Source organism: Theropithecus gelada, chromosome 18, assembly GCF_003255815.1.
Source record: "Theropithecus gelada isolate Dixy chromosome 18, Tgel_1.0, whole genome shotgun sequence".
Classification (NCBI taxonomy): Eukaryota; Metazoa; Chordata; class Mammalia; order Primates; family Cercopithecidae; genus Theropithecus; species Theropithecus gelada.
Window position 1 is genome coordinate 68,550,472 of NC_037686.1, and position 17,381 is coordinate 68,567,852.

A 17,381-nucleotide genomic window follows, 5' to 3' on the forward strand; every position below is an offset into this window, starting at 1 on the left:
AACCCCTTTAAAATGCCATCATCCAAGTAGCCTAGATTATGATTTTGCCTCCAGAAATACACCGAACTATTCTCCATTACCTACCAGGAGTTACAAAAACATATTTCTCTTGAAATTGGAGAATCTGTGTTTAAATACAAGTTCTCTCAAGTACTCAATTTGAGGCCTTAAATTCACTAGCTGTAATATAGAAGTAATTCTTGTTCTATCTATAGTGTGTCAATTAGAAGAAAAAAGAATAAGTACAAAAAGTGCTTTACAATTATAAACTTTTAAATTAGTAAATTAGTAAAATATATACACAAAGTGCTATACAAATGCAAAAGTATTATTACTGAAGTTATCATCATAATTAACAACATAATCAAAAACATATTTTTTGGTCAGTATTTCTTTAACATGGAAAATTCAGCGATTATAAATTACTAATTTATATGTGACACATCCTAGAAAAGAGTGTATATATTTAAAAATCTAAATAATAAATAAGCATGAAGTTACTGTGCTTAGTATAGCGATTTCCTTTGCATAGTTAGAAATGTGTTCCAGATAATGTCTATGTCCATATGATGCCAAAAACTTTGCAACTTTCTGTTGTTTAAATATTTGCCATTCTGTAAATAAAACAATATTTTCACTTTTCATCTATGAAGATGCATTTTGCTGTGCATTTTAGCTATTTAAATAAATAAAATGTATCATTCGTTGCTTTGTAATCACTCTTGATGTTTGGAGAAAAGATGTATAAAACAATAGAATCATGACTTTGTTGGAATTTCACGTTTTGAGAAGCTATTGGTGTGGTAAAAAAAAAAAAAAAAAAAAGGAAGATTATGAGTGTGGGGCTGATAATAAATATGAAGCTTTCCACATTGGCAGGTCTGTATCATGCGTGTCCATTTGAAACCTCTATTCCCAGATCCAGGACAAATGTCATGATCTGTTACCACTCTTCCCAGGAACAAAGGACAAGAACTATCACGTGGTTAATTGCAACATAAGCTAGTCCCTCACCGTCTAATATGGGTTGAAAGACCTTGAACTAGTCCTGTGAAAAGCCATATTCACCTATTGATCATTCCTAACTCTAAGGAGTCCTGCTATCACATGTTGAAAATTTTACCATGAGGGTATCTGGACACCAACCACAAGGCAAACAAAGCCTTTGTAACTTCTTTATTCCATAGAAATCCAGGCTCGCTCTGTGGGTTGCTATTAATCATACTCATTTTAAAGATAATTTAGTTTTAATACATTGTCAATGCAATTCTCTGGGGTACATAAAGAGTAATCTATCTTGTGCACATCTGCTTAGTCCCATTTCCTGATCCTGTAGCAGCTATCTGGTATTTCTGCTTTTAGCTAAGGGAAGTGACCTCAAGTAAAGATGTGTAAAGTACATCCTGATGCATGTTGTAACTTCCAAATGCCTTTGGGGTCACTGCTTAAAAATGGTACCAGAGAGTAATGGCCGCATAGCAGGAGCATTCGAATCTTCCGTTTCTGGTCTGTTCAGCTCTTCCCTGGCTCGTACTGCTGGGAACCTCGCTCCCTTCCTCTGGGGGAAGGGGTGGGAGCATCAGTATTTCAGCGAACCAAATTGCCCCTTCCAGAGAATCACAAAGCTACAACTGCAGAAAAAGGGTCTGCTATTTAAGGTATTTAACTGTTACCCACCATCTTGCTATTTGCTTAGGTGTGTGGGACAAATGCCATTGCGTCTAGAAAGCACCATTAATGCTCTGATATTAGACTAAGTTGTTTAGATATGATGTTGCTTTTTGTGGGTAAAAATATTATCCGACATTAGCAGTTTTGTGCAGTTCAACTTCATACTTGGGAATCTTTTTATTCCTCTTCCCTAAGCAACTTTTCCATAGAAATGAAGAATAATGCTCGCTAATACAAAGGATATTAGTATTCTGATTTGCCCACGTAGTTGTAGAATGGCACATTGCCTTTAATAAGTTCTAGCCAGAAGGTGCCTTTTTAAAAGATCTGTTCAGAATTGCTTCACTAGTTCATGAATAATCTTTGTTAAAGTAATTAAAGCAACATACCTCTTTCTGCCCCTCACAAATTAGGAGCTTGAGTGAAGTGTGGTAGGTAAATTTTCCTATTTGCTTCATTCTAAGATTTGCCTGTTAAGTACAGGTTTATCTGTGGGTATAAGAAAGGAATGAACGTGAAGAAGAAAGTTAAACATCAAATATATGTATTGATTGCAAGAAGTGTCCCCAAAACTGTATCGGGGAGGGGGTTGGGTGAGAGCATTTACATCAAGGGAATCCCATTTAGACTGTTTGGATTGGAGAATGTTGGGGATTTTGGGACACAATTCAAGCTAGTGTAATGAGTATATCTATGAAGGGTTCAAATGGTACTTGGAATAAAATTTAGTAGCTAAGACAGCAGCCTTCAGTGGTGTTTAGCTACTTAGGAATATTTCACACTCTTCCACCTAACAAATTTTTTTCTGGAATTGAACCACAAGCCTTGTTAACAGAAAACAAATTAAATCAAACTTTAAAGATGTTACTATCATCCAGGCCTTAAAGGAGTAAGAGTGAAGAGAGATGTGCAGACCACACGTGTGCTCTGAGAAAACATGCAGAAAAAACAAAAAAGGAGCACCCTGACAAGGAGGCTAATTGAGACTGATGAAGACACGTTAAGCACTTCTAATATGTGCATACGGTTAGTTAAAGGCTGGAGTGAAGCTCCACTGGAAATAACTGAATGAAGCAATTGAAGTGAGGATAGATGCTGTGGGCTGGCTTCTCAATGCTTAGATACCATGAGTGGGAGGAAATAAGGGATTACCTTTAAGTAAGGTCCAATTAGATGAAGAAGTGATTGATTTGAACACTAGACATGGTTCTAGATAACAAATATTGAACATAAAATAATTTTATTTCTAATACAATGACTCAATTAGCACTTAGAAATAAATTTTATTGGGTTCATTTCACTTAAAATCTGTCCCCAGTTTTAAAAATATATACACATTATTGACATGAGCTACGGCTGTATTTCAAATTGCAATGACCCTCCAAGAAGAAGAAATTCAGGAAATTATTATCCACTATTACCAAGTCCTATAGCATCACCAAATACCTGGTGACTGCTATTCAGGGGTGAAGAGATGGGTCAAAGCTTATTTTCTCCAATATTTTTTTGGCTCCTTTGGATACAATGACCTGAAATATGACCTGTTGGTTATATCTATTTTCTGATCTGTATTCACCCCACACTTACTGTATCTCTGGATCCAAGAAAAGTGTTCTCATGACTTAGCACCTGTCTTGGCAGAGACCAAGGACAAGAAGGGCCCTCCCCACACTCAATACCCCTTGGCCACTTCTCTCTTTTGGCCATAATGTTATCCTGGGATCCTCACAGTTCTTAAATTGACAGTCTGCATCGTAAATCTTATCATGATGTTATTTATAGGAGAATCTTTGTGAAGTTTCAAGGATGTGGATGCACACCATTCCCATAAAATGATCATTTGGATTTATTTTGAAGAAACTATCACTCGTGTTAGCCACAATCCGTTTCTAATTTAAAATATTTCTTTTAAAGGCTTTCTGTGAGCAGATAGCTCTCTCTCATAGAATAGTCAGTGATAACGAGAGATATCTGCAGCTGTTCCAGGTATTGTCACTAGTGGTTGATTATGTATATCACCATAAACCGTGTTTATAAATTATGTTTATTGTGTTATAATTAGTAGCGCTAACAGTGCATAATATCAATAAGGTCATTAAATATGTAAATAATACATAATAGCAGTATTAATGCCACCAAGCAGCAGAGCTCGATCACAGCATGTACATCCATTCAGCTTGGAATCACACTTCTCATCATCAGGGAGACATGGAACGGGGCCAGTCATTGGTTTAATGAACGCAAAGCCGAGTGCAGACATTGTACGTAGACTTGCTCAATCCATGGAGAAACAAAACTTGCAGGTTGTTTTCTTAAGAAATGGAGAAGTACCGCACAGTACGGCCTCTTTCACAAAGCAGTGGATTTCTGGAAATTTGAAAAGTGGATTTGCATGGAAGTAGGGAAAGACCTATTTACCTTTTCATTTAAAATGGCGTCTGTTAGAATTTGCTGACATACCTGCCCCTATATTCCTACTAAAAGCCTATGGAAAAATAAATAACTTTTATGGACACTCAAAATGACCACAAGAACAAGGGCTGCCAGACAATTTACAGATAGAATCTTGGGAAATTTTCTACTGGATCCCTGCCTATGAAACTGGGTTAAAGAACACAGTGGATAGGCAGACACAGTTCACAGGAATCTCAGGTGGACTTATCAGCCGGCTGACTGGTCTAAAAGCAGGCATCCACCCTCACATGGTCAAGTGTGGGCCCCAGAGCAGGTCTGCATAAGGCATTCCCAGGTCTTATGATAAGTTAAGAGTATATCTGCAGGAGAAGAGGAAGGGAATACCTAAAGTATAGGTATTAAAAATACATTTCTATTAGGAAAAAGAATTATTTAGAAAACTCTTCAGCATCTTTTCAGTTCAAAAGCATGATGACAGATGAAATTTATACAATGGGTGGCATATGTCAGAATTAACCCTAGCCAGAAAATTATTAGTATGAAGAATTTATTTTATTATATATTATGTTACCTTATATTATATTGTATATTATTAGTAGTATGAAGAATGAATTTGAGAAGATATTCAGGAGGGGAAAATAACAGAAAAGGGAAAAGAGACTGGGCGCAGTGGCTCGTGCCTGTAATCCCAACATTTTGGGAGACTGAGACAGCCGGGTCACTCGAGCTCAGGAGTTTGAGACCAGACTGGGCAACATGGCAAAACCCTGTCTCTACTAAAAATACAAAAAATTAGTTGGGCGTGGTGGCGGGCGCCTATAATCCCAGCTACCTGGGAGGCTGAGGCAAGAGAATCACTTGAACCCTGGAGGCGGAGGTTGCAGTGAGCTGAGATCGTGCCACTGCACTCCAACCTGGGTGACAGAGTAAAGCTCCATCTCAAAAAAAAAAAAAGATGGAAAGTTTCAAATGCAACAGCATAGCCTAAAAAATAATAGTTAAAAAAAAGAAGAGGAAGCCTGTCAAAGACACAGTTGAGAAAACATGAAAACATTCCGGACTGAAGTAAGGCAGGTCCTGTAGGTCTGAGAGGCTCCATGTGTCTCATCCAGGGACTTGGCCTCTAGCCCCTTTTGCAAGACTTATAAGGTTCTCCTCTTAAATGTGAGCTGAGGATTAAGAGAATTTTTTTTTTAAGTTCCAAATGAAAGATAAAGGACAAAAATAAGCAAAAGATTAAAAGAATCTTGGAGGACAAATAAATTGAGGTTGGAGAAAATTTTTTTTAAATTACTGATATTATCAGAGAGATAAAAGTAGCTATTCTGGTAATGAAACAAGAGCAGAGTCCAAAAAACAGGACAGCGTTTTGAAGTCGGAAGAGTGCCAAGGAAACTTTAAAAGACAGTAGATGCTGTTGAAACGTTAGTGAGTGAACTGAAATACAACATCTATGAGATCCCAAAAGAGCAGAGCCAAAGCACACACAGATGCCTCTACATGTGGAAAACGGAGGGAAGATAGGACAGTTGGAGGACAATTCCGGGAGCGCCAACATCCTCAAGAGTCTTCTGCACTTTTAGAATGAGCTTCCACAGAAGTAATTGGAAGACTTGAGAGAAAATAAACCAAAAAATAATTCAAGAAACACTCTCTGAATTAAAGGTCATGAGCTTCCAGAGTGAATGGGCCCACCAAGCGTCTAGCACAATGGATGAGAATCGCCACACGGTAAGACAATGTTATCATAAAATTTAGAAAAGTGGGACAAAGACATCTTACCACTGCAAAAGGGAAAAAAAGTGTGATTCATACAGAGAGCCAAGAATGAGAAGAGCACAAGACATTTCAATAGCAACGAGGGCTTCTAGAAATAATTGGCAAATATCTTCTAATTTTCTGGAAAATTACTTTCAACCCTGGATTCTATACTCATTAAACTACTAAGCAAGGGAGAAATAAGAATAAAGACATTTTAAACCATGAAATATCTTAAAAAGTAACACAATTGACTAAAAAAAATTAGAATATCTCAATAAAGTAACAACGTTAAAAATGCAAATGTTAATTTTCTACAATGTGAACTAAAAACCGAAAGTGAAATGACGCTGTAAGCCAAAACTTTTTTTTTTTTTAATCAGTGAGGACATTTAAGCCATCCATCAGTAAATAACTTTACGTGTATGTATTTTTATAGCTTAGGTAAGTAAATAGAACATGTACTCAATTTCTTTTGTAAATCTGGCATATAATTTATATCTAAATTCATTGAAAAATGCAAAAATGAGATATAATCATCTCACCTATAAATATAGACTCATAAATTCTATATTAAAGCTTTTAAAAATAAAATTCAACAATATATTTTAATATCAATCATTCTTAACTAAGTAAGGTTTATTTAAAGAATTTAAGAAACTTTATTGGCCGGCCACAGTGGCTCACGCCTGTAATCCCAGCTCTTCGGGAGGCCGAGATGGGCGGATCACGAGGTCAGGAGATCGAGACCATCCTGGCTAACACGGTGAAACCCCGTCTCTACTAAAAATACAAAAATTTAGCCGGGCGTGGTGGCGGTGCCTGTAGTCCCAGCTCCTCGGGAGGCTGAGGCAGGAGAATGGTGTGAACCCGGGAGGTGGAGCTTGCAGTGAGCCGAGATCCTGCCATTGCACTCCAGCCTGGGCGACAGAGCGAGACTCTGTCTCAAAACAAAACAAAACAAACAAACAAACAAACAAACAAAAAACTTCATCAGAAATTAGGCCAATTAAAAATCCCATAGACTCATGCTAATATTGTTATTAGTGCTCTTACCATATGCCAGAAACTATGGTAGTTAGTTTGCAAATCCTTGGGACTATGTGGAAAAGTAAAAACCGAGTTTTCTCCCACGCTGGTTGTGCAGGAAGTACACGGATGAATGAGGAACTGCAGCTGTGGTCGCCTCTGGCCCTAGACTTTTAGAGATTGCATAGGATGTGAAGACGGTTGCCCCGGGAACTAGAAAGGTAGTTTCACTTTAGGTAGTTTTACTGAACTAAACACCCCTCTATTTTAAGCATAGCATTTATACTTCCCCAAATCAAAGGTTTAATTGGGCAAATTTTCGCCACTTTCTATAGAATACTACAATCAGGAGGAGTTTATGGCAAACATCTTTCAGGTGTCTGGGGACCCTTGTGCCCCACCTTTGCCTGTGTGTTCCAGCTCAGGCATCAGCATAAACTCGGCCTGTGTGGCTCAGAGAGCAGGTAACAAACTATGCAAACAGTCTGGCATTCAGCGATGCCTGGAAACATTCTGTTAGTGATAAAAATGGCCTCTCAAATTAGGAGAAAGGAAGAGTTACTCAATACCCATCTGTGTGAGTGTATGTGCACGTGTGTACTTAGAATCACGGGCTCTGATACATTTTATTATTTTACCCAGGGGAAAATGTGCAGATTCCTGGTTAAACTGAATTACAATTTCCTTCTTATTCTACTTTGGACACAAAGGACTGATATCCACCTAATCTGTCTACTAAGGTATGTCTGAAAGCATAAGCAGACAGGGTTCCTAACCAAAGGGGCTCCAGGAGGTCATATGACAAGGATACTCATTGTAGCTCAGAAAAGCTACAGTCTAACTTTGGCAAAATAAAACAGAAACAGTGATGTTTCTTGCTTCGAACTACAAATCATCAGTCTCACCTGTTCTGGGGAGAAAGCAAAAATTCTCCTACAGTAGCATTGAACCTCTGTCCACTTGGGGATTGTTGTAAGAATCTTCCTTGACAAGACTGCAGGTTCAACTGCAAGGGGCTAGTTAAACATGTGATGAGATATGCTATTACTGCAACTACTGAAAATTTGATTGTTTTAAATAAATATGATTTCTATAATGTTTATTTCTTTAATTTCCAATCATGGTAGTGTAGTTCTGTTTAGGATACATGTTAACATAGGGTGGGTGGGGCGTACACTTATGAAATTTGAAAGCAACTTTTCAATGTGTTTGTGAATGAAACTAAACACCTCTTGTTTTTCTCATATTAAATGAAACTGATAAAGCTGACAGAGCTACATAGACAACAGAGTCTACTGTCTTCTCAACTGGGAAGGACATTCTCCAGGAGTGTATAATTTTCATGCTTTTCAAAAAGGGGAATGAATTTGAAAAGGTTTAATAACTCTGGTTTAATGAAATGCAAAATGCTTCTGTCTATAAAGTCATAGAAAATGAAGTCCCAGATAATATCATTCAAATATAAAGTTGTATATAAACATGAAATATATGTTAATATATGTCTATATGCACAGGCTATGAGAAAAAAGACTAAAAGGAAAAACCCCAAAATACTGAAAATATTTAACTCATGATAGCGGATCTAGGAGTCATTTTTAAAAAATATATGTTTGCTTAATTTTCTAAAATACCTTTCTGTAGTTTAAATTAAATTGTTAATTTAAAAGAAAAAAAATAAAAAATAAGCTGATATACTGATGAGGGCCCATCTCTATCCTCACAGGTAGGAAGAAGGGCTGAAGTCAGGCAAGAGTCTTAGCTGCGACCATCCATCCACAACCATGGGACTGGTGGCTCCCTAGGATGGTCCTCCGCGTCCTCCACCACCTCGTCCTCATTCATCCCATCCTGAATCTCTAACCACTCTTGGTTCACCAGAGTAGTGAACCAAGATCTACTCACCCAATCCATCCACATCTCACATCATTTTTTAAATTAGGGTTTTTTCTTTGTATTTGTTCCCCACATGCACTTCAAATCTATTCTACCTTCATGAAAAAGAAAAGAAAAACAGATCTGTAAATGTGTGGTTGCTTACAGATATATAAAGTGTGGTTTCCTTAAAGATCTATAAAAGTGTGGTTATTCATGTATCCTCTCTCTCTCTGTGTCTTTATCTTGTTACTTTATTCTCTTTCTAGGAAATTGTTGCCTCAATGCTTCTCAAGTATTTCACAGGAGTCAGAATTGATCCATTTCCCAGTGCCAGGCCTCAGGGCCCCTCACAGTAGGCACTCAGCCCATGTTTCCAGATGAGATTGTTCAGAGAAAAAGTTTGTCTTTTCCTGGTAACTACCAAGTCTGGTGGATAAATGCTAGTGTTTGCTATCATCCCACCTAAACAGTCTCAGCTACCTTGTTGCCAATGGGTATGATTCCATTAAATGTAAAATTCATTGTCAGACTTTCAACTTCCTATAGAACTACCTGCATTCCCCATCTACCTTTGGTCCAGGTTAAATTATTGAGTGGCACCCATGTATACAATGAAGAAATGGAAAGTTCATTTACTTAATGTATTTTTCTAGATGGGTTTGGGATGCCAAATGCCTAGACACAGTGGCGTAACACATGGCTTTCAGTTTTCACTTGGGGTACACACTGGGACCTACAAGCCTGCAAATGTGCTTCTGGGTGAACAGCTCCAAATGTCCTGAGGAACCCAGAGGTTTGGGGTCAACACGTGAAGGAGAAACACAGCTTCCTTGTGTAGCTGTTGACTCATAGCTTGGTGATATTTTATCATTAACTTTTTGTTGGTGGTGGTGGTGTTTTGAGATAGGTCTTGCTCTGTCACCCAGGCTGGAGTGCAGTTAGCGTGCACGGTCACCACTCACTGCAGCCTCGACCTCCTGGGGCCAAGCAATCCTCCTACCTCAGCCTCCCGAGTAGCTGGGACTACAGGCACACACCAACCATCATGCTCGGCTAATTTCTGTATTTTTTTGTAGAGATGGGTTTTTACTATGTTGCCCAAGCTGATTTCAAACTCCTCGGCTCCAGCAATCTGACTGCCTCAGCCTCCCAGGGTGCTGGGATTGTTAAGCTTGAGCCCCCATGCCCTGCCTGTCATTAACCATTTTCATTCCTACCTTTTCCTAACCTTCAAAGTTACGGATATTTATAGTCAAAAATATTTTTAAAAAGGAAAAGATTTTTGAGAAGTATTCCCAGCTATTTCTTCAGATAATCTCCCTACCCCAGTGAATCACTTTTAAATCCAAAGAGAAAATAAAAAACTTAGTTGGCATCTCAGGTAACCCACTGCAAAGATCCTGGGAAATCATCATTCAGGAAAGTAACACCCTCTGCCATTAAGTGTTGCAGAGATTTGCACAATAAACATGAGACTCAGAAAACTAGTCAACATGTTTCCCTTGCTGGCTCCAATGCTGGAGTTTTCTCGTTTTCCACCTTCTGGCGTTTTTTTATTTTTTATTTTTATTTTTGAGATGGAGTCTTGCTCTGTCATCCAGGCTGGAGTGCAGTGGTGCAGTCTCGGCTCACTGCAGCCTCCACCTCTCAGGTTTAAGCAATTCTTCCTGCCTCAGCCTCCCAAGTAGCTGGGACCATAGGCTCCCACCACCATATCCGGCTAATTTTTTTGTATTTTTAGTAGAGACAGGGTTTCACCATGATGGCCAGGATGATCTTGATCTCCTGACCTCATGATCCACCTACCTCTGCCTCCCAAAATGCTGGGATTATAGGCGTCAGCCACCGCATCCGGCCCACCCTCTTGCTTTGAAGTCTCCAAGGCTCAGTCCTCAGTCTTCTATCCAGACTCACACATTTTGTGATCACAATCATTTTGTGGCTTTGAACATGATCTTTTCACCTAAATTCCTAAATTTATGTCTTCTGCCTGGACCTCTCTCCTGAACTTCAGACCTCCATTGAACAACTCAAATCTCCACTCTCAGCCTAAAATATGTCTCAAATGTGACACGTCCAAATCTCCGCTGAAAACGCAACTCCTCCTCTCTCCCTGCATCCTGGGGCTGCTCTTGACTCTGCTTCCCTCACACGCCACAGCCAACACACCAGCAAAGCTCGCTCTCGGCTCAACACACGACCAGCAGCTAACAGCTTCTCACCTTCACCACCTCTTCCATCTCTCTTCCCCTGCAATCTGTTAATACTCTCTACGTGGAAGCCAGATCTTCTTCAAAAGCATGAGCCAAATCCGTAAGAAGGCCCTACGACCCTGCACAATCTGTCCTCATCCCTTTCCTTTCTGGTCTCTCTCCCTCTGCATTCATCCATCCCTGGCTTCCTTGCTGTTTCTGGAATTTGTCTGCCAAGCTCTTCAGGGTCTTTGCATTTGATGACGTTTGCTGTGATTGGAACTCCCTTCCCCAGAAATCCGAGGGTCTGGAGTCCGGCCTCTTTCTAGTCCTGTCAGCCTGTTTACTCCTGTAACTTGCCCTTTCCTCCTTAGAATCACAATCCTCCCTTTAAGCTGCTCTTTTCCAAAGCACAAACACACCTTCTAACACATAATATGATGTGTTTATTCGTACTTATTTATTATTTAGTGTATTATTTACTGTCTCTACCACCCCGCCGAATGTAAGTTCCAGGAAAAGAGCAATTTCTAGTTTTTTTCCCCTAAGAAACCCCAAAGCACCTAGAAAAAAACAGTGCCTGGGTTACAGTAGCGACTCAACATCTGCTTAATGAATGGATGAATTTTCCATAGCTAAGATCTCTGTTTCAAGTGACTATATTTTAATCACTTTAAGTATGAAACTTCCAGACAGACAGGATGTTAACACTGGAAAACAACCCTCCTAGTGTGCATAAACTTGGGACTTAAAATGTTTCTGGTGGAGAAATGGATGCTACAGGACCAAGATGGAAGAGTTATCCTCATGTGGGCTTGGCCAGCAAGCTTCTGAGAGGAGCACAGTGAATACAAACGTACTGTCCGGTAACAGGCTCTCGAACTGCGTTGTGTTGTAGAGCGTGGCACGGTGTTGTGCGGCATGGGATCATCTGTCGTATGTTTCTAAGCTCGTGTTAAACTAGATACAGCTCATTCCTGCTTACATCTTTCATTATCACATGGATGTTCTGTTATTTTTGAGATCATTACATTCGAGTGTTGTTTTTACTCGTGTGTTTGCTTCTTCAGCCTTTTAAAATTGTTAGGGCAGAATGGACCAGGTGCGCTCAGTCAGGTTTAGAGGTACCCTGGCACCCTGATAGAACGGGCCAGGTGTGCTCACTCAGCGTGGGGGTCATTAGACGAGTGTCCTGGGAGAACGGACCAGGTTACATAGCCAACGCCAGGCTTATTTTAGGAGCATCTGATCAGATGAGGTGACATGAATCTTCAGTTCTAATTAAACTTCTTAACTTTCAGTTATCAGTTAGGAAAAAGTTTGGTTTTTCTCTGTAGCCCACACACTAGGCTAATTGCCAGGGACACAAAGAGGAATAAATTACAGAGTCTGCCTTCCAAAGTGTTGATTGTCTTGTTTCCAGACCACAACATATTTGGAAAAGAAAATGCTAAGGACAAAGAGAATGTGGGTAAGTACCTTGACCTTAGGAAGAAGTCATAGGGAAAATCTCTTACAAACCAGATCCAATCAATAAGAATTGTTCGCTGCCTGGTGTCATTTGGTGCTGGGGCAAATAGCTACATGCACTTCCACAAATAGCTACATGCACTTCCACAAATAGCTACATGCACTTCCACAGCCTCTAGGTTCTCCGTGTGTTTTGTGCACAACCATACCACTGGACCATGTTCTGCCCTCTTTCTTAGAAGACGAACATTCATAGGCTATATTTTAAAAGTAATTCCACTTAAAACCATTTTTAATAGTTTATGGAAATTTCACAATGCCGTCGTGTTAGAAAAGAGCACACTGAATGTTTCAACTCCTTTTTTTTTCTTTTCAGATGTTTAATCCTAAAGTTTCTGAATTACTGTTGTCTTGAAAATCAACCCTCCGAAGTTTCCAATTTTTCTACTTCTGTTAAAACTTTTGAGAAGGCAGTTTAAGGAGATATTATAGTTAGATCTTTTTCATTTCCCAGAAATGCATTCCTGATTCACAATCACTGACAATGCAAATTCGCCAGAAGGCTAACACTTCCATGTTTTACAAATGTGTAGTATTGTCAGCAGAACAGAGAGGTTGCTCCTCTATGTTGGACAACTTATGGCATGATCCATTCCATATATTTTGGGTGTTTATTTCTGATACTCTACTAGACATTTATCAGTTGGAAATAAGCTGCCTGTAAATAGCGTGATAGCTAGCCGTGTCCATGGGGGAAGCATGTGCTTGAAGCTTTGAGTCAGGATCTCAGCTAGCTTCCTTGGAATTGGGGACAGGCGTCGCCTTCCTCCTCAGGAACACAAACATTCACAGCACTGAAGTTGTTTAAACCGGACAACAAGGTCAAGTTGGGATAATTACAGTTATTGGACTGATGTTCAGAGACTCACATTCCATGATGAATCCATAACAAACGCGATGTGATGCAAATATCTCACATTGTTTTTGTATTTTCCAGCTTGCAGTGTCATCCCAGATGGCAAATACAAAAATAACATAAAAAATTTCCTCCTGAAATGCAGTCTTTGAAAGTGTTCTGTTAGCCTAACAACAGATACTCCAAGATGTTCCAACATTCCCATTCTAATGGACATAACTGATACCCCCTCCTCTCCCTAAAAATGTCCAGATATTAAAATGCTTCATTACAGCAAACTGCTTCTTGTTATTAATGTCATTATTGGTTGCTTGTAAAAATACTCTCTCCCACCCCTTAGGAAATACCCGGGTGCTTTATTCCTGGAATCTGCATTCATTATAGTAGGTGGATCTCTAGAGCAATAGAAACAGGAAGGTCTCCGTTATTAACACAAAAGTGGAACTGCTTAAATTTGATTACCTTGTTTAATGAAGTGTCGCATTTATTTACAAGATGACATGATGCATCACATTACGGTTACCATAAATCAGCGTGTAAAAGTGGACAAATGGTTCAATAAAGTGATACATTTACAAATTTAAGATGAAGATATTTGCACTCATTCTAATATTTCCCACTTTTTAAAACACGCTATTTTGAGACCAGCTGAGGAATTAAACTCGATGATTTGCTTCTTCAAATCTTTCATGCCCTTCCATCACCGTGGCCCTGAATTCCATCGTGGCCTCAATTTGCATCTTACAGTGACTGGAAATCTCCTTCCCTTCAACCTTCTCAGCATCTGCATCTGCAAACACAGCTCCATCGTTATACATGCAAACCCACTCCCCAGGCTGCCGGCTTCCACCGAGAACGCACAAAATCACCGTGATGTCTGACAACAGGACAGAATTGCCGAGGGCACTGGCTACTCCTGTCTCAGTGTTTTTTTTAATCTGCCTGGTGGAAAACTATGAGTAACCCGTTAGATCACAGGGCGAATGCCTACGTCTACCTGGAGTGAATTCAAATCGACATTCACCACAGGTTCACCGGGGAAAAGCCAGTGTCTGATGTGTAGACAGAACAAACGTGAAGTTAGGCTACAGGACTGAGTCTGGGTAACCCTGCCTCTTGCCAGTGTGACTATGTACCTTCTCAGTTTCCCCCTCAGCCCTCACTTGTGGCCATAGCTATGGTGCAAAAGCAAGAAAGCACAGTGGGAGACATAGGCTCGGACCTGGGTATGCATTTCTCCGCTGCGCAACGTTCATTAAGTAGGGAAGGAAGGGCTAATCGTATCTGCCCAACCTAACCAGCCTGAAAGAGTAAAATATTATATAAAGATAGCAGTCCAGAGTTGATAGTTTGGGATTCACACATTTGCAAAACAGGCCGTCTTCACCTGGGTTCACAAAAGACGCTTTTGCACAGAGATGATGGAAAAAAATGGTGAACATGTATTTGTTAGTTATCAGAATTTGCCATGACCAAAAACAAACAGTGAATATTTGATACCTTCAAAGTTTATTTTCCCGTAATAGGCAAGACCTGTATTAAGGGGATATAGTGAAAAGGGGTTGCAGGTTTGGGTTAGAAGACTTGGTTTCACAATTCAGCTCTAGGACTTACTAGTAGAGTGGCCTGGACAAATGGCTAGTTTCCTCATCTGTAAATTGAGATGCTGTCATCTGACTTTCTAGGATCTTTGGGAAGAGAAAAGGTGGGAACTGATTCTGCCAGCCACTTAGCAAAGGGTGATTTCTCTCATCCCTCATTCTCTGCCTCCCTTTTCTCTCCCTCCTCTCTTCTTTCTCACCTGTTTAAATCTACGCAGGATCTCTTTTTGCAAACACACCAGTTGAACACACACACTCATCCCCTGCCCCACACACACATTTTCATGTTTATTGTATCCTGAAATTTATTCTTCATTAATCTTAATTGACTACGTGTTAAAAGTATATTTTGAGTTTGGCTCATGACAAAAAAAAAAAAATGACATTTAAATTTATGTCTCCAGGAAGATAGATCACAGAGTTCTTGATTTTAGTCACAAAACGTAAATAGAAGCATTTTAATTCCATCCTTGGGTTTTCTCACCAGGCGAATAGATAACCTAAACCTTAGATCCCTGGGACCTATGGAGGGAAAAAGGAGTGAGAGAAGGAAGAAATGCAAAGCGATTTTGGCGTTTTAAATAGGACCCAAACCTACATTTTAAATAGCAATTTGGTTATGAATTTGGTGAAATTAATCAATGTGGACTGATTTTCTTAAGGCTGAAAAATTTGAGTCTTGTGGATATCTTAGTAAAAATACGAAGAGAAGGATGATTGCAATCTCAGACTCTGGGGTCTCTAGAGCTAAGAGGCCTCAGAGGGTCAGAGCCACCAGGGCAAGGTCTCCTGGGGAGTAGCCCCTGCCTGCCCACTCCAGCTACCTCCTACTTCAAGGACAGCCCTGCCTGCCCACTCCAGCCGCCTCCTACTTCAAGGACAGCCCTGCCTGCCCACTCCAGCCGCCTCCCATCTCGGGGAGCCAGATGCAGAAAAGGACTAAACATCCAGCCTTGTTTGATGCTTCTGTATCCACCACCTAACTTCTTTCCCTACTAACAAGAAGCCTTTCAGGTTTTCCTTGATCTCTTTGATAACTTTGATGATATTTCGTGCTGAGGTCTAGGGACGTGTTCCCCAGACTTAGAAATCCACCGCTCAATCCTGTGGTGGAATAGCGTTTGCTCTGGCACTCCTCTCCCTTGGAAAGCCAGCACAGCGGCTCTGTCTCTCGGCAGCCCACAGCTTCTGTTTGGTGCTCTGCGGGTCTGCTGGCACTGGGTCCCAGTACTAATACCCGAGGTCTCCCATCCTCTGGCCTCCGGAGCCCTCCTTGTGCCAGGGGAGGAGCAGCCAGGATGCATCTCCGGGTGTCCAGTGCCAGGTGGGGGCGGGGGCAGGAGGGACCGCCAGCCTGCCACCACATCTGCAGGTAGTGCTGCTTGAGTGACAGGTGTAGTGGATGCCACAGCGGCTGCCAATATGTTATGAGACCATGGTAACAATCGCTCATCTCCAGGGAGCGCACCGCTTCCTCCTTCACTATCAGACATGAAAGAAACAATTTCAGGTGCCAGAAAAGGATCTCTGATAAAAGAAAACATTTCAGCTGTCGTGGCGCTGGAGTTTGCCCCGAAGCAGTAGCTTTGATACATTTTTTTAAGTCTCTTTCTTTATGTTTACAATTAATCCATGATTATCTACAATCTTTTGACCTATTGGGTGCTAGTAGATGGGTACTGGTTTCTTTCTTTCAAAACCATCCTTGTTTTTAGAAATTTACTTGAGTATCACATGTAGCGCCATTTGCACAGTGTTTTTGCCATTTCCAAAGAGTTTTCCGACGGGTAACCTAATTTTGGTTCACTTTATCCTCACTGCAAACATGAGTGTGTAAGAATTACAAGATGATCTCTCTTCTGTAATGAGTGATATTAAGTTTTATTCAAAGGGAACACTGAACACAGAATTACTCCTTTAAAACTTCTTGACATCCTTTTGGTAAAATTTTTGTACTACCCAACCTGTCAGTGGAAACTCTTGAAGAAATGGTGAGGTAGTTAGAACGACAGACATATCTGAGGCTGTTTACTAATTTTTGATGGAGTAATATCCACAATAACATATAAGGAAGATGTTAGCAGAATTCAAGAGATCCCTGCCCCTTTTACCGTCTCAAATCCTTTGTGCCGTTGGGATCTGCTTTGCATAGAAGAATTCACAACAAATAGAAAGCACACTTAGGCAAAGGCTTTGTTTCAATGTTCTATTTCTTGGGGCTTGAGATGTAAAGCATCACACAACAGGGAATTTATACGTATGCCTATGTGCGTATCCATATATTCTATATTGTACCCTCATTATATCAAGCCTTTGTTCTTAATTTATTAAAATCAAAAGCCTCAAATTGTAGCAGCAAGGAAAGAACCCAGGAATGCTTGCTGATGAGCAGCTGGATGTGGAAGACGGTGGTATTGATCACAGCTCACACAGCGCGCAGGATTAGACTGCAGG